Source organism: Sorex araneus, chromosome 6 (assembly GCF_027595985.1).
Source record: "Sorex araneus isolate mSorAra2 chromosome 6, mSorAra2.pri, whole genome shotgun sequence".
NCBI lineage: Eukaryota > Metazoa > Chordata > Mammalia > Eulipotyphla > Soricidae > Sorex > Sorex araneus.
The window spans coordinates 45733067-45741899 of NC_073307.1; positions in this window are offsets into that span (position 1 = coordinate 45733067).

Consider the following 8833-nt stretch of genomic DNA (forward strand, 5'->3'; position numbering starts at 1 on the left):
AGGGATTTGACAAAGAAATCTGACCATCTAGCTGGTGGGCAGCCGCGAGGTCTTCTGACGTCCTGTGGAATCCAGTTGGTAACAGCTCTAGTCTAACGGTCATCTCTGAATCGCATTACATGATCGGCCCATCTGATTTCTGATGCTTTGGCAAACGAGACAGCATCCCTGAATTTTAACCGTAGACAGAGGTCAGAACTCCAGATTCCTTCTCTCACCTGAGTGAGATATGATATTCCCAGCATAGCTATTTCAATTCCTCTTTGGGATACCCTAATAGCATTCTCATCCTGTTTGCGTAGGGCCCAGGTCTCTGAAGCATATGTTAGTGCAGGAAGAACGGTGGAATCGAAAAGATGTGCCCGGAGTCGAAGGTTCTTTGTTCTCTTAACCACCTCTTTGATGCTCTTGAATGCATTCCACGCTGCTCTCTTCCTCCTTTGCAGTTCTGGCACCAAGTAGTTCCTCATATTGATTTCTCCACCCAGGTACACATAGCTGCTGCATTCGGAGATGATCGTTCCATTGAGAGCAAATGGAGCTTCAGGGATCAGTTCATTTTTCATGAGCTTTCCACACTCAAGGTCAAAGTCGGCCAGCATTTGTGCGGCTTGGCTAATGTTTGGTGTTATGAGAACGATGTCTTCAGCGAAGCAGAGGTGGTGTAATTGCCGACCGTCTATCTTCACTCCCATTTCTTCCCATTGCAGTCGATGCATGATGTTCTCAAGGGTGGCACTGAAGAGTTTTAGTGAAATGGTATCACCCTGCTGCACCCCTCTCTTTACATCAATGATCACTTCCTTGTAGAATGGTGAGATCCTGGTGGTGAATCCACAATACAGCTCAAGGAGGATTTTGATATACTGAGTTTGAACGCCCTGTTTGGCCAGGGCTTTGATGACTGCCTCAGTCTCAACAGAATCGAAGGCCTTCTTTAAGTCGGTGAATGTTAGACAGAGCGGCATCTTGAACTCTCGAGAAACTTTAATGAGTTTGGTCACTGTGTGGATATGGTCTATCGTGCTGAATCCCCTTTGGAACCCGGCTTGCTCACGTGGTTGTCCTTCGTCTAGTGTTCTGCCTATTCTATTCAGGATGACACGAGTGAACAACTTGTAGACGACAGACAGCAGGCAGATTGGGCGATAGTTGCCGATGTCCTGGATGTCTCCCTTCTTGTACAACAGAACGGTCCTACTGGTTTTCCACTGATATGGAACCTTGCATTCAGACAGGTAGCATGTGAAGCGTCGGGCCAGTGTATTGGTGAGTACTGGTGGTAGATTCTTCAGGTGCTCAGGTCTGGCCTTGTCGAGACCAGATGCTGTTTGCGTCTTTACCAGCGAAATCCGGATTTCAGAAGGGAGAACGTTGAGAACAACATATCCATCCTGCGAAATTTGGTATGTGGGCAGGTGGACATGGCTGTCAAAGAGATCCGAGTAGAAGTCGTGAATAATTTTCTCCATTGCCTTTCTGGAGGATGTGATAGATCCATCGAGATGTTGGAGGGCAGTCATCTTGGTCTTGTAGTTGGCTAAGGGCAGGGGAGCGTTGCGAATACTTTTCCCGGCTTCTGCTGCACTGGCCAACACTGCTGCTCTTCTCTCTTTGAGGTCTTCCTTTATCACATCTCTGCACAGCTTTGTGAGCTCGGACATTAGCTTGTGGTTGCCTGAGGCTCGCGCCAAACAACATTGACGAATCAGCTCAAGAGTTTCCGAAGACAGGCGTCTGTTTGTGGCCTTCTCACTCTCAGCATTCTTCACACAGACATGGAGGTGCTAAACCAGTGGATAGTATTCCTCGTCGATGTTGTCAAGGATGGCATCTTCCCGTCTTTGGCACTATTGTTGCTACAATAGTGCCAAAGAGTTCCCAGTTGGTGGTCATTCTGGGAGTTATCTTCTTAGACTTAAATTTTGCAGACTTTTCTCCCCACTCTGTGAAGTAGAATTTTGCACGAAGGAGATGATGGTCTGATCCCATTTGGAATTTTGTTTGGGACAACAGCGACATCGGTCAGGCAAAACCTTCGATTGAATATGATGTGGTCAATTTTACTGTGGAACTGTCCACCGGGAGACTCCCATGTCCAACGTTTAGATTCGGCTTTCTGGAACTTCGAGTTACCATGGGTGTCTTGGTTGACATGATGAATTCAGACAGTCTCTCACTCTTATTGTTCCATTCTAGGCCATGTGTCCCAATGTGGAATTCTTCGGGCGACCTTCTCTTGGCATTAAAATCACCAACAATGATCTTGTAGAAGGTGTGGTCTTCTTTATAGAACTATAAAAATATATTATATAAAAATATAAATATATAATAAATATAAATAATATATTTATAAGACAAGGTCAGCAAAACCCTTCACGATATTGAAGCGAAAGGTATCTTCAAAGATGACATGGAACTAAGCAATCAAATAAAAACAGAGTTAAACAAATGGAACTACATTAAACTAAGAAGATTCTGCACCGCAAAAGACACAGGGACCAGAATACAAAAGCAATCTACAGAATGGGAAAGGATATTCACCCAATACCCATCTGATAAAGGATTGATATCAAGAGTATACAAAGCACTGGTTGAACTCTACAAAAAGAAAACATCCAACCCCATCAGAAAATGGGCCAAAGAAATGAACAGAAACTTTTCCGAGAAAGAGATATGAATGGCTAAAAGGTACATGAACAAATGCTCTACATCACTAATCATCAGGGAGATGCAGATCAAAACAACCATGAGATATCACCTCGCACCACAGAGAATGGCACACATCCAAAAGAGCAAAAGCAACTGCTGTTGGAGAGGATGTGGAGAGAAAGGGCCCTTCTACACTGCTAATGGGAATGCCGACTGGTCCAGCCAGCCCCTTTGGAAAACAATATGGATGATTCTTAAAAAATTAGAAATTGAGCTTCCATTTGATCCAGCAATATCACTGTTGGGAATATATCCTGGAGAAACAAAAAAGTATAGTCGAAATGACATCTGCACTTATATGTTCATCGCGGCACTGTTCACAATAGCCAAAATCTGGAAAAAACTTGAGTGCCCTAGAACAGATGACTGGTTAAAGAAACTGGTACATCTATACAATGGAATACTATGCAGCTGTTAGAAAATATGAAGTCATGAACTTTGCATATAAGTGGATCAACATGGAAAGTATCATGCTAAGTGAAATGAGCCAGAAAAAGAGGGACAGGCATAGAAAGATTGCACTCATCTGTGGAATATAAAATAACAGAGTAGAAGACTTACATCCAAGAATAGTAGTATATAATGCCAGGAGGTTGGCTCCATAACTTGGAAGTGGGCCTCTCATGTTGGTGGAAAGTCATCCCAGATAGAGAAGGGAACACCAAGTAAAATGTGATTGGAGATCCTGCGCGGGGAGCAAAATGTGTGCTGAAAATAAACTAGAGACTGAACACTATGGTCATTCAATGCCCCTGTTGCAAACCACAACACCCAAAAGGAGGGAGAGAGAACAAATGGGAATGCCCTGCCACAGAGGCAGGTTGGGGTGGGGAGTGGGATGGGGGGGAGGGAGGGATACTGGCTTCATTGGTGGTGGAGAATGGACACTGGTGGAGGAATGGGCTCTCGAACATTGCATGAGGGAAAAACAAGCACGAAAAGATGTGAATCTGTAACTCTACCCTCACTGTGACTCACTGAAGAAAATAAATAAATTAATTAAAAACATAAATTAAAAAATAAATAAATAAATTTAAAAAATAAAAGCTGAAGCTAATGCTGAGTAAAATATTAGTCATATATTCACACAATGCACTGTACCTCTACAAAATGCATACAAGTGAGACAGTTCTTGCACTCCAGATACTTAAAACCTAAATATATATAAAAAAAGTCTAAATGTTAATAGAGATTTAAGACAGAAAAATTAAACATAATATAGTCATCTACTTTTCTGATTGTTAAATAGAAATGAGAAACCAGTAGGTTTTTTCTTAATATTAGAAAAATAGATATTTTCTGTAAAAAGGAAATCAGAAATGAATTTAAAAAGTGTTTAAGCAACATTCTCTTTTCAGGTTTTTTAACTTTCCAGATTGTTCCTTCCCCACTACTTTGCTTTTATGGACTCTGGGATAGATGCTCCTTTCTTCTCAAAGTATTCCTCACAACAAATAAGAGTACAAGTTGTCTTTAGCTAAACACTATTCTCTGTGCTGATGATTTATCATTTATAGAAAAGAAGGGGTCTATCAGAAAGAACTAGACTAAGAACTGTGGGATTTGAATTCGAAGCCTAATTGGGAATTCATTCCGGCCATATTTGCTAAACTGCTCCATGACTCATTTCGCTTCATTGATAAAGTGAATATAATAATGTTTCTGTTGCCTTAAAAAATAACACTGAAAATAAAGATTGCCATGAACATTCCATGTGTTTCAAATTATTATTGTTAATAAACCTGCCAAAAAGTAAATCCAACTTTAGAACTGAAAGCCCCAAATGAATTTTTTATTTATTCAATCATATGGAATCTTGAAGCACAATTAAAAGATCTCTGAGTGGCCCTAGGAAATAAGAGGTGGCAAAATGAAACAACACTGCTAAATACTAGCCTTTATAAAAAATTTCATTCTAGCCTCAGACGTACTGGTCTTTTTCCAGTTCCCACTAATAACTTTTTTTTTATCTAATCAATTAATTTGGTGATTTAAAAAAGGTCCAGGAACAAAGTAGTGAGCAGCTATTTTATGATTCTTGCTTTCCTCTTTAGCAGTTTCTTGCGTCATTTCCCCTTCCTCGGTGAGTTTATAATATAATGAGCTCCTGCTTTTACCAAACCTTGGCAACATTGTTGGGATTTTTAGACTATTAGACTGTTCATGTCCTGTCTACATCTCTGTTCAACATTACCTTCAAAGAGCCTTCCACTTCCAAACCATCTTCATGTTAAGATGCCCCGCCTATTACTACATATCAATTACTCTCATAGCACCACTTTTATTTATCTCATTTGTTTATGAGATAAATAAGTGTTTTTATGTTATATTCTCTAATATATTTTATATTATAATATAATAATTTTATAATATAATATTATATTCTCTAATATAAGTTGATTCAATTTTGAATTCCTCAACTCTTCAATCCTATGCCAAAGCTATCAGTTAAATTTCCAGCTCCAAAATGCATCCAGTTAATTTTGTTGATCTTTATCTCTACTATTATTATTCTATCTAGCTATAAATATCAATGTCTATCAATATTGAAATATCTCTCTAAGCAGATCTTGTTTGCATATTCACTCCAACACATTCAATTTTTTATAATAGTTTTAGTGATCTTTTTTACAAACTTAAGTCAGTGGCCAGCACAATGAATATGTACATCTTAACCAGCTTCCATCGCTGTCACTTTCCATCATGCAGCTATGTGTTAGCAATGTCTTTATAGTTTTCATTATCTGAAATTATCCTATTCTATTTGTTCACTTTCAAGCTTTCCACCTCTTTAACAAATATATTAGATCATTGAAGTTAAAAATTAGTTCCACCCAGAGATGAACCGAGAGCCGCGGCACGAGAAGCAGACCCTCCGCGCCTATTGACTGTGATCCTGAGGTCTCCTAACCCATTTTGGCACAAGAGCGGATGCTGAGCCATGCATTTTGACTGTGAACTGAGCTACAACCTCGTGCAGCCCGGGGAGGGTTTTGTTTCCCTCTCCACCCCATTTTTCTGAGCGAAGATGGCGGCAGCGGCAGCAGCCATGCGGTGAGAGCCACCCTCTAAGACCCCTCCACCAGGAGGTAGGACTTTCTTTAGTGACGTAGCCTGTAGGTGTTCCTGGGAGGGGGGGCGTTCCCGGCGCGCCTTCCGCCCAGAGATGAACCGAGAGCCGTGGCACGAGAAGCAGACCCTCCGCGCCTATTGACTGTGATCCTGAGGTCTCCTAACCCATTTTGGCACCAGAGCGGATTCTTGCAGCCATCCATTTTGACTGTGAACTGAGCTAAAATATTAGAAACCCAAAAGTCTCAGAGTCTTCACTCTCAGCAATGAAGAGAAATTATTAGATGATGCCTATTCAGCAGGACTGATTGTTGGGGAAAATTTCCAATCAATAATAGTGAGTTCTGTATGGAAATATGGAATGTACTCAATATATATAGAGAATAATGGGAATATCATTAGCTACTTAGATGGGGGGGTGGGGTGGGAGGGGGGTGTATTGGGGTTCTTGGTGGTGGAACGGGTGCACTGGTGAAGGGATGGTGGTTTAATCAGTATTTGACTGTGACTTAAACCTGAAAGCTTTGTATTTTTTTCTTGTTTTCACGGTGGTTCAATAAAATATTTCTTTAAGGAAAAAAAAATTACATTTTTAGCCTTTTCAGGTTAGTGGAATGAACGGGCGCCATCCCATCTGTGCCTGCACCTCCCCCCGCCCCCGCGCTGACTTCCTCGGACCCTGGCTCCACCTTTCCTGAGCAACGCCCATCTAGACCCTCATCACCTTCCAGCGCAGGCCCACTGCTCCGCTCCCTTTTTCAGGTTAGTGGAGTGAACGGGCGCCATCCCATCTGCGCCTGCACCTCCCCACCCCCTGAGGTCACCCAGGCACATTTTGTTAGTGGGCATGGCTTCAACAAGGTGGGCGTGGCTTCAACAAAGTGGGTGTGGCTTCCTCCAGAGTGGCGGCCGCTTATGCGGCCGCAGTTATTATTTTTTTCAAATACCAAGCAGTTATTTGGTACTTCTCAATATTCATCACCTATGTCCATGATTATTATCTTCGAGGGCCTTAAAATACTTCCTAAATAAGTTCCTAGCTAATTCCAAATTTCAAAAACTACCAATGAGTAGAAGCAGCTATTCAAGCCAAACCTAAGAGACCTCATTCTCAAAAAGTATTGCTTGAACTTTCACATAAATAATAGAGGAACATCAGAGAAGGACATCTTCTAGAGGGAGTACAGAAGAAATTGATCACCACTGATCAAGCCCATTTAGAATCCTTTTTCACAACCAGTGGTGAACTTTAAGGCCCCTTTGCCATACTACCACAGCAATATGAAGAAACAGCGCAAATCCCCGCCACAAGGAGAGGACGAAGAAAAGAGTCTTGATGCATCACTAGACCTTACCTACAAACTGGAGCTCTCCGATAAAGAATTCAGAGCTGAAATCCTCAAGATGTTCAATCAACTCAATCGAAAGTTTGACAAGGTATTCCTTACATTAAAGGCAGACCTCACAGAAACGATACAACAGACAGCTGAGAAATTACGGGAAGAAATGAGAACAGAAAGAAGGAAATGTCACAAATCAAGGATTCTGTAGATGAATTAAAAATCTCAGTGGGTGCCCTCAACAATAGAATGACTGCAGCAGAGGACAGAATCAGTGAGCTTGAAGATCAGCTCCAGGAAGCCTATAGGCAACAACAATCAATGGGGAGAGACCTCAAAATAGCTCTAGGGAGAATTCGAGTCCTAGGGGATGAATTCAAGAGGAACAACATTAGAATCATTGGACTACCAGAACCACAGGGAACCAACCCCAATGAAAAAGCCACAGTCAAAAAAATCATTGCTGAAAAGTTCCCAGAGCTGGACAATGCAGACATCCACATTCAAGGAGCCAGAAGGGTACCAGCTAAAAGAGAACCTAACAGAAAAACTCCAAGACATATCATAGTTAGGATGATGGACGTAACAGATAGAGACACATTACTGCAAGCTGCAAGGTCCAAGAAGGAAATCACATACAATGGAGCACCCCTTAGGTTCACAGCAGACCTATCGGAAGAAACCCTTCAAGCTCGAAGGCAGTGGTGGGATATAGTGAAAAAACTCAATGAGATGAATGCTTCACCAAGAATACTTTATCCGGCCAAACTCTCATTCAAACTCGAAGGAATTATACACTATTTTGGGGATAAACAACAACTCAGGAACTTCATAGACTCTAAACCAAACCTAAAAGAAGGTCTAAAGGGGCTACTATAAGACAAGAAAAACCCCTACAAGCACAACAAATATTTACAGAAAGATGGAACAAAACCCTATGACAATAATCTCTCTCAATGTCAATGGTCTTAATTCACCAATTAAGAGACACAGGCTGGCAAAATGGATTCAGAGACTCAACCCAACATTCTGCTGCCTGCAAGAAACACATCTGAATAGCCAGAACAAACACAGACTCAAAGTCAAAGGATGGAAAACAATTCTGCAAGCAAACAACTCCCTCAAAAAAGCTGGGGTGGCTTTCCTAGTATCAGACAACATAGACTTCAGGTTGAAAAAGATTAGAAGGGATAGTGAAGGACACTTTTTATTAATCAAGGGATATATACAGCAGGAAGAAATCACACTCCTAAACGTGTATGCACCCAATGAGGGACCAGCTAAATACCTACAACAGCTGCTAAAAGACCTTAAGAAGGACATTGTGGGCAACACGATAGTAGTTGGAGACTTCAACACCGCCCTATCACCTCTGGACAGATCAAGAAGATTAAAACTCACCAAGGAAATAATGGCTTTGAAGGAAGAAATAGAAGAGAGAGGCCTAATAGATCTATACAGGGCTCTATATCCAAAAAAAAGGGAATACACTTTCTTTTCCAGTGCACATGGAACATTTTCCAGACTAGACCATGCGCTGGGCCACGCAACATACCTCAACAGAATCAACAAAATAGACGTTGTTCCAGCTATTTTTTCAGACCATGATGCACTGAAAATAGAAGTTAATCATGGACAGATGCAGAAAAATAAATCAAACACCTGGAAATTAAATAACTCGATGTTGAACAATGAGTGGGTCAGGAAGG